General features: G+C 53.6%; 1 protein-coding gene across 5 annotated transcripts in view; it reads left to right on the top strand.

Annotated features, from left to right (window-relative positions):
- ANKIB1 (ankyrin repeat and IBR domain containing 1) overlaps positions 1–15,919 on the top strand; it is an 85,951-nt gene that overhangs the window by 25,694 nt on the left and 44,338 nt on the right. Inside the window, exon 1 of one of the 5 annotated variants that reach the window (XM_064167225.1) lies at positions 28–447. The exons of 3 other annotated variants lie outside the window; for them this stretch is intronic. The gene's annotated coding sequence lies outside the window, so the exon portion shown is untranslated. Of the gene's footprint in view, positions 1–27; positions 448–15,919 lie in introns of those variants that run through there. One more of the 5 variants, XM_064167226.1, reaches the window with a different exon arrangement.

Genomic DNA, 15,919 nt, shown 5'->3' with positions numbered 1-15,919 from the left:
GTTTCCGGGTCGGCGGCCTGAACTTGTGTAGCTGCTGCCGCCGGTTGTTGACCGCGGGCGGAGGAGGAGGGAGAGGCTGAGCTGCGGGCCGGGAGCATGAGGCGCTGCTGGCAGGCGGCGAGGTGCTGAGGTGAGGCGGCCGCCCGGGTGCGGGAACGCCGCTGGCAGCTGTCAGCGCCGCCGCGATCCGCCGCCGAACAAAGGGGCAGCGAGACGGCGGCAGCCGCAGCGCCCCTGCCTGCGCCTCGCCGCCGGGCCGGGCGCTTCCCGCCGCTTCAGCCGCTCCGTGGCGGCCCCGGCTGCCGGAGCGGGCAAGTCCAGAGGCCGCCGTACCCGGAGCGGAGCGGGGGAGAGGGAGAGAGGAGCGGCCGCTGTGCACATGGAGGCGCTGGGTGGCGGGCGCGGAGGCGCCGGGAAGGGCCGGGGAGAGCCCCTGTGAGGAGCCCGGTGAGTGCCCCGGGGCGCTGGCGGAGATCCCGGCGCCGCTGGAGGAGGCTCGGGCGGGGTCTGCGGGGCTGCGGGAAGGGTGAGGCGAGGGGAGTCCAGCCGGGAAGCTTCTCCCATCTGGGTGGTGGCAGCCCCGTCGCATCGCGGGTGGGGCGGGCTGGGATGCTGCTCCGGATGCGCCCCGGCGGGCGCAGGGAGCGGAGGGGAGGAGGTGAGCGCGGAGGGCAGCGCCGGTGTGGGGGTCACCGAGCCGCAGGTTACCGAGGCTAAGGAGCCCGGGCTCGGTGCAGCTGCCAGTGCAGGGCAGGCCCCCGGCGGCGTGAGCCCCGCTGGGCAGGGGGCTGCGGGGAAGCGCAGCGGCGGGAGGCGGCGGGGCTGTGCCGCTGATGGAGGGGGAAGAGGCTGCCGCCGGCCCCGGGCGCCGCGCCCCGCGATGGCGGAGGACCGGGGAGCCGGCTGGATGGCAGCTCGGCGGCTGCAGCAGCCCCCGGGGTGGCCTGGCTCCCGAGGCTGGGAGCGTCGGAAAGTTTGGAGCTTGCCGATGGCCTGGCTTCGGTTGTCTGCCGCTGGGAGCTCGTTCCCTCCCTGTTGGAAGCCTGGAAATGCTGCCTGGAAGGGAAGAGGAATCAAGCCTGAGCGGGCAGAGCCGGGCATGTGCTGCTGGGTGCGCTGTGGCAGCCTAACCTTGCTTCCAGGCTGGGTAACGCCGCCCTGAGCAGTCTCCTCAATGAAACTGAACACTCGCCGCCTCGTGATTTAGTGATTTCTGTTTATTCTCGGGCTAAAAATCGAGTCTTGATAGGGTAACGTTTCTTTCCTTAGCGCTGTCACCCTCCCAGACATGTCTAAGCATGTACTGGAAGCTAGACAGCTTAAAAAACCAAATCAGAACCTGGCTGTTTCATGGCTCCTCAGCCTTGCATTTGCAGTTCAGATAGTAAGCAGCAGAACTGTGGAGTCACCAAAACACCCTCTGCAGAGTAAGGCACGGACACCACAGCTTGTGTTGTTTGCCTGGACCTTTGCATCCTTGCTAATCACTGCTGGTTGTGCTTTCTTTGAGTGTGTTTAGGTGCTCAGCAGTTCCAGAAATGGAGTGGTTTAAGTTGTAGACCTAACAGCAGTAGGTGTGCTGTCATTTCAGCACGGTCCCGAGGAGAGGGACCACCTGGGAGGCAGTTATTAGCTGTGGAGCTTAGCAGTGAGAAGAGTCTGTGTCTTCCTTACATGTCTGGGTGTTTTATCCCACGGAGCGTGGTGGATTAATTTCTCTTTAATCTCTCTTGGGTGGAGGGGAAAAAATGTTCTTCTTCCATGGGAAGAGAAAAAAAGCTTTAGTCACAGGGAAAGCAACAGCATTTTTCAGCTTCTGAGAACACAGGGCTTATTTACTTGAGGTGTCTACACTAAAGTGAAGTGGCAGAATTTAGAGCATCTGCTGTGCTTGGTTGTTCCTTGCCTGGACATGGAAAGAGTAAGTGGCTGATGGCTTACAAATAAAGGGAGTGAATTTACAGAGGAGGCTTCTGGAAACTTTCTTCCCAGGACTTTCTTTGGTCCTGCAATCAAACAGCTCCTCCTTTAAGAAATTGCAATGGCAGGGAGGGGTTGGAGCTGGATGATCCTCGAGGTCCCTTCCAAACCATTCTATGACTCTAGGAGCTGTTAGTCTGTAAAAGGAGGCACTATTGTAACAACACATTATATTCTTCCTGCCTTCAGCTGTCTCTAGAAGCCTGCCAAAAAGCTAATCAATGTTTCTGGGGTGCCCTCTCTTTACAGTTGTTGGAGTGAGGTGGGGCTTGGCCTCTTCTTCCTACTGTCAGGTGAATAGGATGAGAGGAAATTGCTTGAAATTATGCCTGGGGAGGTTTAAGTTGGAGATTAAGGAACACTTCTTTGCTGCAGGAGTGATCAGGGTTTGGCACAGGCTGCCCAGGGAGGTGGTGGAGTCACCATCCCTGGAGGAGTTCAAGAAATGTGTGGCCATGGTGGTGTTAGGTTGATGGTTAGACTCACAATCTTGGAGGTCTTTTCCAATCCTGTGATTCTAGGTGTATATAGATGTGTGTGTAATACATATCTGTGTGCATCAACAGACTATTATTAGAGCAAGCCCCAAAGAGAACAGTGGTGCTCAGAATATTGATAGTATCAGTAGCCAAAGGGTAGAAATTGAGGGAGTTTCCTGTGGCCCCTCTTTATTTTTCTCTTGCACATGTAGGTAGGACCAGGTCTGTAGATATTTAAGCACATGGTTTGGCTTGCTGAGAACCCCATTTCCTGGATACATTTCTGTGTTGTAGGTAAGTTTACACATCTGTTCCTATCAGGCATCCACACCTCATTCATTATTAAAGGAAACCTGAAGGGAGCTGAACATGGGAACTTTAATGCTTTCTCCAGCTGCCAGCTTTTGGTCAATGGAACAACTATAAAAAATGGCTTTAGGAGATGTCATTATTTGTGCAAAGTCTCTCTCCAGCTCTCCTGGAGGCCCCCTTCAAATCCTGGAAGGCTGTTCTGAGGTCTCCCTGCAGCCTTCTCTTCTCCAGGCTAAACACCCTCGACTTTCTCAGCCTGTCTCCATATGGAGCAGAGGTGCTCCAGCCCACAGGTCATCTTGGTGGCCTCCCTTGGACCTGCTCTAACAGTTCCATGCCCTTCTTGTGTTGGGCACTCCAGAGCTGGATAGAGGATTGCAAGCTGGGGCTCAGCAGCACAGCGTAGGCAGAAGCCCCTCCCTGCCCCTGCTGGCCACACTGCTGGGGCTCAGCCCAGCCCAGGCTTGGTTTCTGGGCTGCCAGCACACGGTGCCAACTCCTGTTGAGCTTCTCCTCACCCAGCACCCCCAAGTCCTTCTCATCTCACACTCACTTTTATGTGTATCTCTATCTGCTGTTCTCCAAACGACGATCACCGAGCGTTTAGATAAGGCAAGCACTTCTGCTGACCTAAAGCCAGTCTGTGTGCCTTGGCTTTTCCAGCAGAGCCTCTAGAAGGTTTGTTGGAGCTGCTCAAGAGAGGTTTTCCTTCAGTGGTGTTGCTTTGATTTATGTTTTTCCCCATGAGCACAGTCAGACATTGGAATCCTCTCCCAAGGGGAGCAGAGGATTCCCCTACAGTTTCTGTACTCAGCTTGGCAGGCTGCTGGGCCAGCTCATTTCAACTAGGCTGTCACCTAGAAAGGTTGGAGCAGCTGAGGCTTGGGGTCCCTTCCAGCCTGGCATGCTGTGATTTTAAGGCACATAAGTTCTAAACTCTGACCCTTGAAGGATAATTGCAGCAAAAAAGCAGTAGCAGGATTCCTGCAGGGAAACAGGTTTCTCTGCTTAATGCCTGGCATCTTCCCTGCCTTGGGTGGCTTTGTGGAGCAGCTGCATGACAGTGTAGAGTTCCACTTGTAACTTTTCTTCTTCAGTTCTGTCCTGACGAGCAAGGTGAGGAGCCAGAAGGAATTCTCTAGCAGTAAGTTTTCTAAGCTGGGGCTTGAACTTGCACCTAGGAACCCAAGCTTTGCACCCAGCCTGCAGTGTAGTGATGTTAATCTTTGATAGTGAAGTTAGTGCAGCTTAAATATTACATCATGGCAAGCGAGGCAGCAAGTTATTAATGAGGGATAAAATAGTTCTTCTCTCTTGGAGAAACCTTTCTTCCACCTCGTGGGGATTTTCCCTACTCGAGGGAGGTTCCTGCTGACTTGTGTTTGCCATTTAGATTCATAGATACATAGAGTGGTTTGGGTTGGCAAGGACCTAAGAGATCACCTGCTTCAGCCCTCCTGCCATGCATGGTCTGGAGGATTCCCTGTTCTCTCTCGGCCTGGCTGAGCACAGGGACCTAAGCAGCAGGCTCTGATGGTGCTGAGTTCCTGCCCGGTGCAGCAGGCACAGCTCCTCTATGACCTGCCACCTTCCCAGGATGGCAGACAAAATACTCTAGAAGCAGCTGGGAGAAGTCTCATAGTCACCAGCCCTTGTTCTCCTGGGGGACTTCAACTTGCCAGGTGTCTGCTGGAAATACAATGCAGCGGAGAGGAAACGCTTCAGGAGGTTCCTGGAGTGTGTGGAAGAGAACTTCCTAACACAGCCAGCTAGGGAAAGCACCCTGCTGGCACTGTTGTTCCTGAGCTGGGAAGGACTTGGAGGTGGTGTGGTGGGTGGAGGTCATCTTAAGCTTAGCAGCCGTGAAATGAAAGTTTTTGATTCTTGGAGAAGGAAGGGTTAGGAGAACTGCCACCTGGGGCTTCCAGAGGGCAGACTTTGGCCTGACAGAGTTCCCTGCGAGACAGTCCTGAAGGGCAAAGCAGCCCAGGAAGGTTGGATAGGCTTAAAGGTGCAGGAGCAGGACATGCCCTGATGTGCTGAAAGATGAGCCAGCAGGGAAGCAAACCAGCTTTGTCTGGAAGTCAGAGGGGGAAAAAAAGATGGCCTCTGGGAGAAGGGTCAGGCAGCTCCAAGGGGAGCCAGGGTGTCAGGAGGCTATGCAGGGAGAAAAGGAGAAGAGCTGAAGCCCTTGGTCTGCTCACTGCTGCAAACCCCCACGCTCCTACCAATATAGCAGCAGCACAAGGAGGGCCAAGGAGAGTTTCCATCCTTTATGGATGTGGGGAAATGTAGTGGCACAGGCTGATGCTTGCTGCCTTTTTTTGCCTTGGTGTTCAGTGGTAAGGGCAGGCATTCTCCACCTCCCCAGCCCCTGAGCTGCAAGGCAGGGCCAGGGAGCAGGACGGAGTCCCCTTCACCTCAGGGGAAAGAGTTAGTGACCTGCTACACCACTTGGACACACAGAGGTGTGTGGGGCTGGGCGTGAGGGTAAGGAGAGAGCTGGCAGAAGTGCTCAGCAGGCAGCTTCCAGTCATTTGCCAGCAGCTCTGGCTGAGTGGAGGGGACTCTGGTGGCTGGAAGTTGGCAAATGTGGCACCTATCTACAAGAAGGGCCAGAAGGAGGGTCTGGGGAAGCACAGGCCTGTCACTCTGACCTTGGTGCTAAGGAAGGTGATGGAGCAGATCATCCTCAGTGCTATCACATGGCAGGTAGAGGACAGGCAGCTGCCCAAGCCCAGTCAGCAGGGGCTTAGAGAGGCAGGTCCTGCTTAACTCCTCCTGTGACAAGGCAACGAGAGCAGATGGCCTCAGGTGTCACCAGCGGAGCTTTAGGTTGCACATTCAAAGACTCTTCTCCACTAAAAGGGCTCTCAGAGCCTGGCACAGGCTGCCCAGGCAGGCGGCTGAATGCCCATCCCTGGAGGTGTTTCCAAGAGGCAGAGCTGTGGTGCTGAGGGCCATGGCTTAGTCCCAGCCTTGGCAGTCAGAGTGGTTGGACTGGGTGATCCTGAAGGTCTTTTCCAACCAAACCAACTCCATGATTCTCTGTCCCTTCCCTTTGTTGTTTTTTAATGGCAGATGACTGGAGGATGGGCAGCTTTGGAGGTTTCAAAGCTATTTCTGGCTTTGCCATACCTAATTCTCTCCATTCCAGTGGCCTATTTCTTGTCTGGTCCATGCACTCTGTTCAATTGCAGTTAAAAGCAGAGATAAGCTGGAAGCTGCTTCTCTGCCCCAAGTGCTTCACCTGATGATCACCCTTCTTGGCATCCAGCATGGGAAATAATGAATCTGTTTTTCTACTTTATCAATCAAATTCTGCTTTAGAACCCAGGCCCTGCTTGTTCTTTCAGCAGGTGCTTTAGCTGGGCTGCAGGAACATCACATCCTGTTTGTGTGGCAGCTGCCTCGGGTCCTGATTGTAAATGGCTACAAATGAAACAACTTAGTGCAGCAAATTGGGTTTGTATCTATTAGCTTGAGCTGCGCTCGCAGTCCACTTAGGATCTCCTCTGTCAAGAAGGTTCTACAGGGTAGCAATTCTCCCTCTCGCCCTCCCTCTGCTCTTTTATGGCAAGCTGGAATTTGGAGGGTAAAGTTAAAGGTGATGTTAGTTTGTAGCAGAACTGCGGTGTGGAAACTCAGTGTTCCTGTGCGAGCCAAGAGCTCACTTTGCAGGGGGCAGAGGTGAAGCACTGCTGATGGTCATTGGAGTGTTTCCTGTTAGCAACCAGCTGGTGGATTAGGAGGCAAGATCAGGAGATCTACCTGTCGGTGCTGGTTTCTGCTCTACCACTATTTAATGTATTAAGCACTGGTTCTATTACAATTCATGACAGGCTTTAGAAGAGTCGTTTTAAGGCTGTGGTAATTCACTAATCACCTCTGTGCTAAGCATTTGCTCGTTCCTGCGCTGCTGTGCTACGCAGTTGTGTATTTGACTTGGGGTTTTTATTAGCTGCTCTGTGTGTAAGATGTAAAAATAGCAAGTGCCAGGCTGGATGCACATCAGGACTGATTTCAGCAACCAGCAGCCTGTAAATGCTGCTGCAATCCAGTTTGCTTCTGAAGGATTCTTTTTCTTACTTGCCTTGCCTGCGTGAATTGCTGGAAGGATTGTTTACTTGGTTAGCATCTGGGGGCTTACTCTGCTGTGTTCTGCATCGCTGAGCTGCTGGGAGATGAGCAATGTATTGATCTCCAGTTAACATGTAGGAGTTGAGTACTGCCTTCAGTTTCGGGCTCCTCAGGTTGAGAGCGACAGGGATCTGCTGGAGAGAGCCCAGCAGAGGGCTAGGAGGAGGATGAGGGGACTGGAGCACTGCCTGGTGAGGAGAGGCTGAGGGCCCTGGGGCTGCTGAGTCTGGAGAAGAGAAGACTGAGAGAGGATTTAATCAACGTTTATAAACATCCTGGGGGGCAGGAGAGGGGGGGACAGGCTCTGCTCACTGCTCCCTGCAATAGGACAAGGAGCAGTGGATGGAAGCTGCAGCACAGGAGGCTCCAGCTCAGCACAAGGGGGAACTTCTCTCCTGTAAGGGTCCCAGAGCCCTGGCACAGGCTGCCCAGAGGGCCTGTGGAGTCTCCTTCTTTGGGGACTTCCCAGGCCTGTCTGGATGTGTTCCTGTGTGCCCTGAGCTAGATTGTCTGGCCCTGCTCTGGCAGGGGGGTTGGACTGGATGAGCTATTTGGGTCCATTCCGGCCCCTAACATCCTGTGAGCCTGGGATGCACTGGTTGGAAGGGACCTCTAAAAGCCATCCAGTCCAACCCCACCCTGCACTCAGCAGGGACATCCTCCACTTGCTCAGAGCCTTGTCCAGCCTGGCTGTGAATATCTCCAGGGATGTGGCCTCCATCACCTCCCTGGGCAGCCTGCTGCAGTGTTCCAGGACCCTCATGGTGCAGAATTGGTTCCCAGTGTCCAAGTGTTGAAAGACTGTGGATAGACAGGCAGAGATGGCCTGGAGGAGCAAAGCCCAGAAGGAGCAGGTTGCCCAGGGAGGTGGTTGAGGCCCCATCCCTGAAGATAGTCAAAGTGAGGCTTGGCAGGACTGTGGGCAGCCTGATGTAGTGGAGGATGTCCTTGCTGACTGCAGAGGGGTTGGACTGGGTGACCTTCAAGATGCCTTCCAACCCAAACCATTCTGTGCTTGTGTTCTAAGATTCCTTCGTGGCCTATCAAAATGGTGATTTTCATCAGTGTCTGGAAGAAGCTGCCCAAGTGTGGAGCTGCTAAGCTCTGAAGCCCAAAGTTCTGGCAGTGCTAATAATGCAGGTTATGCATTTTCACATTGGGAAGAGCTCAAACATTGAGTGCCACAATTTCATTCACTTCTGCTGAGTAGCTGAAGTGAACCCAGTCTCTATCAGGTGTGGGGCTTGGCCCTTCCAAGCTCAGATCTGGAGACACAGCTGCAGAGCAGAGCTCACAAGAGCAGATGTGTCAGATCATCCTTGAAGAAGCACATCTTGCCTGTTCTACTCCAGAATTTGGGTGCAGAATGGTCGAGGCCTGTGCAGCATTGTGAGCCTGACCCAGCTGTAAGGTAAAGCAGTGGTTCTTGGTGGAAGAACTGCAATTCCCTGGCTCCTCAGGAGGGTTGCGTTTGGAGGTACACAGGATGCAGTCCTGGGACACTGCTAACAGACAGACAACAGCAGCTCTTCATTTAGGCCCTTTCCCCCTGACTTCTGGAGAGTCACTGACACAGATACTTTATATATTTAGTTTTCCATATTTAGAAGGATGTGTTGGAGAGGAATCTCTTGTTGGAGCTATTCCAGTGAGTCACTAGGCACAAACTGCCCATTAAAGAGACAAAAAACCCCAGCAGCCTCCTGAAGAGGCTTTACTTGGTGGCCTGTGTATTGAAATTCAAGTTCTTTGTAGCAGCCCATTTACCAACCTGTTAATTAGTTAAAATTAACCTAGGTGGAAGTCCTTTCTCCTCTTCAAGACATGGTAATGAGCGCTGGGCAAGATGAAATGGTGCAGGCTTTGCAGTTCTAATCTTCAGTAATTACCTGGACCGGGGTGATGGAATGCACCATCAGCAGGCTGGGTGATGACAGCAGGTTGGTGCTGGAGGGTAGGGCTGCTCTTGTGCAGGACGTGGGCCTGGCTGGAGGAATAGGCCGTTGGGACCCTGGTGGTGTTCAACAAAGGCTCTGGAAATCAAAGCGGAACAAATAACCCTGCGCTGTAGCACAGCCTGCTCCCAGTGGCCAAAAAGCAACGTGGCAGCAAATGACATCACTTTCCCGGTGGCCACCAAGTTGAATGGGAGTCAACAATGTGCCTTGACTTGGCAGGAATGAAGGCAGCAGTTCTGTCAGCTTGGCTGCTGTGTGACTGCTGCTGGAACAGTGTCTGCTCTTGTGCTGCCCAGCAGAGAGAAGCTAACCTGCTGGAGCCGTCCAGAGGGAGGCTGCCAAGGTAATTAGGGGGCAGAAGCACATTGTGTGAAAAGAGCTGGAGGAGCTGGGCACTGCTCAGGCCACTCCTTGAGTGCTGTGCCCAGTTCTGGACTCCTCCATTCAGGAGAGATGTTGAGGTGCTGGGAGGTGTCCAGAGAAGGGCAGCAAGGCTGGGGAGGGGCCTGGAGCACAGCCCTGTGAGGAGAGGCTGAGGGAGCTGGTGGGGTGCAGCCTGCAGCAGAGGAGGCTCAGGGCAGAGCTCATTGCTCTCTGCAGCTGCCTGCAGGGAGGCTGTAGCCAGGTGGGGTTGGGCTCTGCTGCCAGGCAGCCAGCAATAGAACAAGGGGACACAGCCTCAAGTTGTGCCAGGGCAGGTCTAGGCTGGATGTTAGGAGGAAGTTGTTGGCAGAGAGAGTGATTGGCATTGGAATGGGCTGCCCAGGGAGGTGGTGGAGGCACCGTCCCTGGGGGTGTTCAAGAAAAGACTGGATGAGGCACTCAGTGCCATGGTCTAGTTGACTGGATAGGGCTGGGTGATAGGTTGGACTGGATGATCTTGGAGGTCTCTTCCAACCTGGTTGATTCTATGTTATTCTATGTTATTCCCAGTGACCAGGGGAGACTAGGGGCAGGATCTTGGTCTCAGAAGAGAGAATCAGACCCTCCCTGGAAGAGCTGTGTGGCTACCTTTAGCCTGTACCCAGAGCCAAAATGTAGCAGCTGCTTCATTGCCCCATGACCCCTTCCCAGCAGAGAAGGGGGATCAGGAAGAGGAGAAGGGACCCATAGATTGACATGGAAATGGATGTAATGAAAGAGCCTAACTAATGCCAGTGTAAACTAGATGAAGTTATGCTCAAGCCAGTGAAGCTGTGCTGCTCCCAACAAATGGGAAAGCATCACTTAGGAGTAGGAAGAGGAGCCCAAGCAAGACACTCACTCCTGTCCTCAGCAAGCTTCCCCTTTGTAATGGATGTGGACCAACTCAAGTCACCTGTCCTGACCAACAGCCTGCCTAGGGCTCTGTCCCTTCAAAATCAGCACACAGTTCCAGCAAGGGATGTATCAGGTGTTGGGAGAGATTTATACCATGAGGGTGTACAAATGCTGCTACAGGTTGCTCACAGGCTGTGGGATCTCCCCCCATGGCCATGCTCTGAGCTTGACTGAGAATGGCCTTGGGTAGAGCATTGGAGCAGCTGAGCTGCAGAGGTTCCCTGCAGACTAAATGTGTTATGGGCCAGCTGAGGTGTGTGGCCCAGGGGGCTGCAGAGTTTTCTAGAAGAGGGTCTTGCACTTGGCTCTCAACAACCCCATGAAGGCTTCAGGCTTGGGGCAGAGTGGCTGGAAGCTGCCCAGCAGAGCAAGATGTGGGGGTGCTGCTCAACAGCAGCTGAAGGTGAGCCAGGCTGTGCTCACATGGCCAAGAAGGCCACCAGCATCCTCTTCTGGATCAGCTCTGGTGTGTCCAGCAGGAGCAGGGCAGGGATTGTCCCCTGGACTCAAGGCTGGGGAGGCCACAGCTGGAGTGATGGGGTCAGTTTTGGGATCCTTATTCCAAAGACTGGAATTGAGGGGCTGGAGCAGGTTGAGAGAAGGGCATGAAAGCTGGTGAAGGGTCCAGAGAACAGGGCTGGGGAGGAGCAGCTGAGGGTGTTTAGAGGAGACTAAGGCAGTCTGAGTGAGGGGATGAGGCCTTGGGTAAGCTGATCTAGTGGGAGGTGTCCCTGCCCATGGCAGCAGGGTTGGAACTAATCCTTGAGATGCCTTCCAACCTCAAGCATGCTGTGAATCTAAATTTAACTAAAAAGACAGCCTTTGGAGGGTTTAGTTTCTGTTGCTGTGGGTGTTGTTACAAGGTGAAATAAGCCTGAACAAAGTAATCACATAATTGTCCTGTGCAAGCCTTCCCAAGAGCCTGCTGCTTTGGTCCCTGCTTCTTAGAAATGGCTTTTTGAAGCTGAGCCTCACTGAGCTCAGGTCAGAAATGCTGTGGATTGTTTTCTCCATCTGCTCCTGTTGTGGCTAGGAGGGAGGAGTCAGCCTGGAGACCCAGGGTGTCCAGATCAGCCTGGAAGGGGATCAGTGAGTTGCTGTTATTCCTCTTCCCATCTCTTTTACCTCTTCCTATGGTTTTCTAAGAAAATGAGTCACGTTCCTCTTAAGTTAGTCACCAAGCTTCAAAGTCTGCTGGATTGACTTCAGTTTTGGAACTTGTGGTGTCAGGGTGCCCAGGAATTGTGGAATCTCAGGATGGTAGGGGTTGGAAGGGACCTCTGGAGGTCCTTGAGTCCAGCCTGCCCTGCCAGAGCAGCCTCACCCAGGGCAGGTCACACAGGGACGCATGCAGGTGGGTCTTGAAAGTCTCCAGAGAAGGAGACTCCACAGCCTCTCTGGCAGCCTGCTCCAGGGCTCTGGCACACTCACCATACAGAAATTTCTCCTGTGTTGAGGTGGAAGCTCCTGGCTTGTGTCTTGCACCTGTTGTTCCAGGTACACCTCTGGCACCCTCACAGCAAAGCAAGTTTGTGTCATACTGAGTTCCAGTTTGTGTCCATTGCCCCTTGTCCTTTCACTGGGCACCACCAAAAAGATCCTGGCCCCTTCTTCTTGGCACCCACCTCCCAGGTGTTGATCAGGTCCCCTCTCAGCCTTCTCCTACCCAGACTAAGCAGCCCCAGGGCTCTCAGTCTGAATTCACAGCAGAGATGTGCCAGTCCCCCAGTCATCCTCGCAGCTCTCTGCTGGACTCTCTCTAACTGGTTCCTGTCTCTCTTGAACTGGGGAGCCAAACCTGGACACAGTATTGCAGGGGTGGTCTCAGCAGAGCAGAGCAGGAGGGGAGGAGAGCCTCCCTAGACCTGCTGGCCACACCTTGGCTCTAGTAACAGTGTCCTCTGTCCTTTGCAGAGGTTCTCAATGTTAGCAGCTCCTCAGGCGTGTGAGAGCAGAAACCCTGTGTTCCCTGGGCGTAGCTTCTGCAGGAGTTCCACCAGCTCCAGCAGAACCAGGCAGTATTTTCTGGGTATCTTCAGCATGTTTTAGCTCCTTCAGAGTTCTGATGACGTGCAGATCAAAGCAGCCTGGAGAAGTGCTAAATGGAGCTGTTCAAAAAGCTGCATGTTGAAATTGAAACCTTTGGTATGAACTTGGAACAAAAAATAACCCCCCAGCTCCCCAAGCAGCCTACCCACAGCTTGTGGTGAAAAGAGGCCCTGCCACGTGCCCAAAGCCAGCCAGTCCATGCTCCTCACGCCTCACTGGAGCTGCTCTCTCCTTTATTCTCCCCAGGACAGCCTGGCTCTGCTTGCTCCAGCTCTGAAGATTCCTCTTGTCCCTCTCAATCTGCCCACTCAGCTGCTGTGTCCCAACAGCTGCAGCCAAGGGCACCTAGGCAGTGTTACCAGGCAGTGGCCTCGATTCCCTGTCTTGGAGGATGCTTCCAACACAGAACCACTTCTGTTCCTCTGCAAAGGTTTGGATTCTTAAAGATGGCAGTGGCTAAAATTGGTCCATGTGTAACTGAAGGTGCTGTGGAAGCTCCAAGCATCAAGGGGTCCAAAGGCAGATTGGATGGGGCCTTGAGCAACCTGCTCTGATGGGAAGTGTCTCTCTCCACTGCTAGTTCTAGCAGTGGATCTTGGAGGTCCCTTCCAACCCAAACCTGTCCAGGATGCTGTGAAAGGTCCCTTCCAACCCAAACCAGCCCAGGATTCCATTAAAGGTCCCATCCAACCCAAACCAGTTCAGGATTCCATTAAAGATCCCTTCCAACCCAAACCAGTCTTTGTTCCTATGAAGACCTGAGAGCAGGATTCTGTTTTCTTCTTAAGGCTGACCAAAGTCAGCTCTTTCAGCTTTTCCTCATGTGGCAGGTAAGGAGGAAAATACTTCCCCCTGAGCACAGTTTGGCATTGGGATCCTCCCCCAAGGGAAGCAGTGGATTGCCCTGCACTGGTCATTTGCCACGTTCAGCTTGCCAAGGTGCTGGGCCAGCTTGTTTCAGCTGGAAAGGTTGGAGCAGCTGGGCTTTGGGGTCCCCCTTCCAGCCTGGCTTTCTGTGATTCTGTTGTCAGAATGGATCCATTTTGCTGTGCAATGCAAACTTTGGGGCTTTTTTCCCAGCAGTTGACCATTCTAATGGCTGGAGGAGATGGCTCTGCCCTGTTGCACAGCCACAGGATGCCAGCCTGCAGACGAGCAAGCTCTTGCACAGGTGGATGCTGTGCCTTTTAGAGTAGGTGGTTCCAGCATTCCTGATTCTGGGAACATTCCAGCCTCATGCCCTTCTGCAATGCAAGCCACCATTTGAAAAGGGCCTCCTCTATATTTATTTCACCTCTTCCCAGGGGCAGGTGTTCTGTAGCTGTGTGCTGGTAGCTGTGGCTGCTCTTTCAGCTGTGATGTGCTTGCACAGTAATGCAAGACTGCTCTGTTTCTTGTCTCTCCCCTCTTGCCTGTCGCTCATTCCCCCTTCCTGAATCTCCTACATAGTTTAATACAGTTAGAACATGCTAACTGCTCTTCAGGATGTTACCTGAGTATGTAGGGTGACACCAGGTGGCTTTCTAAAGCTGTGTCTGAAGCTTTCAGGAGGCTCTTGAGACTCAAACCCTCTAACAAACAGCTCACCCTAGTGATGAAGTGGTCTTGTTTCTTTGGATCCACCAGCCACTGAAAAGTCTGGGCCAAGGGGTTTTCCCCAGCAATTCTTGAGCCTATTACAAAATATGATGCAAGAGGATATGAGATGGAGCAGGGAAGGGAAGGATGAGTGCTGTTACACATCCTCCTCTCCCGGCGGGTGGGGGCTGTGTTGGATGTGTCTCGCCTCCTACCTCCCCAGCCTCAGGATTGTGTTTTCAGAAAGCTTTGTGCCAAGTTGGTAGGATTTCTCCTCACCAGAGTCCTGCTGGGCCTCCTGCAGGCAAACACCTTTCATCAGGACCTCTGTAGATTGGGTTGGAAGGGGCCTTTCAGATCGTCTAGTTCCATGGGCAAGGACACCTTCCACTACACCTCAAGGCCTCATCCAACCTGGCCTTGAGCACCTCCAGGGAGGGGGCTTGGGTGCCTTTGCTCTGCAGTAAATGCAAGCTCACCTGTGTGCCTACAGTGCCTGTTGGACACTGATGCTGGTTCATCCCACCTGGGTCTTGCTGACGTCAGGCACGGGCACAGCACCTGCTGCTGCTGCTGTTCAGGATCATCTGGGGGTTCTGGACGAGATGAGAACCAGAGCCAGCAGCAGTGCCAGTTCTGCTGATGTTTCTGGAATGGACTGGAGTGGAGCTGCTGTGTCAGTGACTGGGTGGGAGCCTGCAGCCTGGTGTGGTGTGACACTCCTTGGGTGTGGCTTACAGCAGCCACTGCCACCTTTGGTGCTGGGATGCCTGCTCTGCGTCTCCATCCTCAGACTCCAGGCCATGCTCCACTCACCCTGCCCTTCTGAAAGCACTGCCACTGTCAGAGTCCTGCCTGAGCAAATAATGCTGAGCAGGAGAAGGTTCCTGAGAACAGGTTTGACTTCAGCTGAGGCCATGGTGCCCTCCTGCCTTGCCTCCAGCATCCAAACAGTTCTGGCTTTGCACAGTTTGCACATTGCTGCTGTTTCTGCTTCTGTCTGCACTTCAGTCCGAGCAAGCAACTTGTTGGAACTACCTCCACTCTTTCCAGTATGCACTGGTGAGGCGCTGGGACAGGTTGCCCAGAGGAGCTGTGGAGGCTCTGAGCCTGCAGGTGTTCAAGGCCAGGGGGGCTGAGACCTGGAGCAAGCTGCTTTAGCAGGAGGTGTCCCTGCCTATGGCAAGGGGGTTGGAACTGGGTGACCTGTGGAAGGGCAGGGGGCAATGGTTTGAAACTGGAGCAGGGCAGATTTAGGCTGGACATAAGGAGGAAGTTCTGCACAATGAGAGTGGGGAAATACTGGAACAGGTTGCCCAGGGGTGTGGTTGAGGCCTCATCCTTGGAGATGTTCAAGATCAGGGTGATGTGGCCCTGGACCACAGCAGGTGTGCTTGCTGCCTGCAGGGGGGTTGGGCAAGGTGACCTTTGAGGGTCCCTCCCTACCTGGTGCAGTGTGTGAGTCTCTGAAGGTACAGCAGTGCGAGCAGGAGCGGATCAGGAGCAGAAAGGGCAGGATCAGCTCTGGTGGCAATTAAAAGCACTTCAGAAATTACAGGCTGGGCTCCTCAAACAACATTAGTGTCATAAAGGGATAATGGAGGCAGGGCTCCAACTTGCCAAGTGCTTGCTCTGCAATAGCTGTAAAAATGCCTTTATAATTTCTGGGGCTCTCAGGGAGGTCTGCTGGAGGTCAGACTGCTCTGGGCAGCCACACAGGGAGCTGGAGCTGGGGGAGGAGAGCCAGCCAAGAGAGCAACAGAAGTGTGTGGGGGAAAGAAATGTCTTTGTTGGGTGGTTTCTTATTTCCTGAGGCAGGGAGGCTGTTCTCTTTGGGTGCCTTTTGCTTTACAAGGTGGAGAGGTATTCTGAAACCAGCTCCTCTGTGTTCCACTGGCCCTGGAGCAGGCTTTTCATAGAGCAGTCAGCAAGGGGGTCTTGGGCATCCAGGTTGGATGAGGCTTTGAGCAACCTGGTCCTGGTGGAAGGTGTCCCTGCCCATGGCAGGGAGGTTAGACCTGGATGATCTTTAACCCAAACCATTTCTATGACTCTGAACTGTGTGAGCTGCTGAAATGAGCAGAGCAGGTTGTTCCAGCTCCT

This window comes from Pogoniulus pusillus, chromosome 28 (assembly GCF_015220805.1).
Source record: "Pogoniulus pusillus isolate bPogPus1 chromosome 28, bPogPus1.pri, whole genome shotgun sequence".
Lineage (NCBI taxonomy): Eukaryota > Metazoa > Chordata > Aves > Piciformes > Lybiidae > Pogoniulus > Pogoniulus pusillus.
Note: the sequence above shows the minus strand (reverse complement) of the source record. Positions and strands in the feature narration are given on the sequence as shown.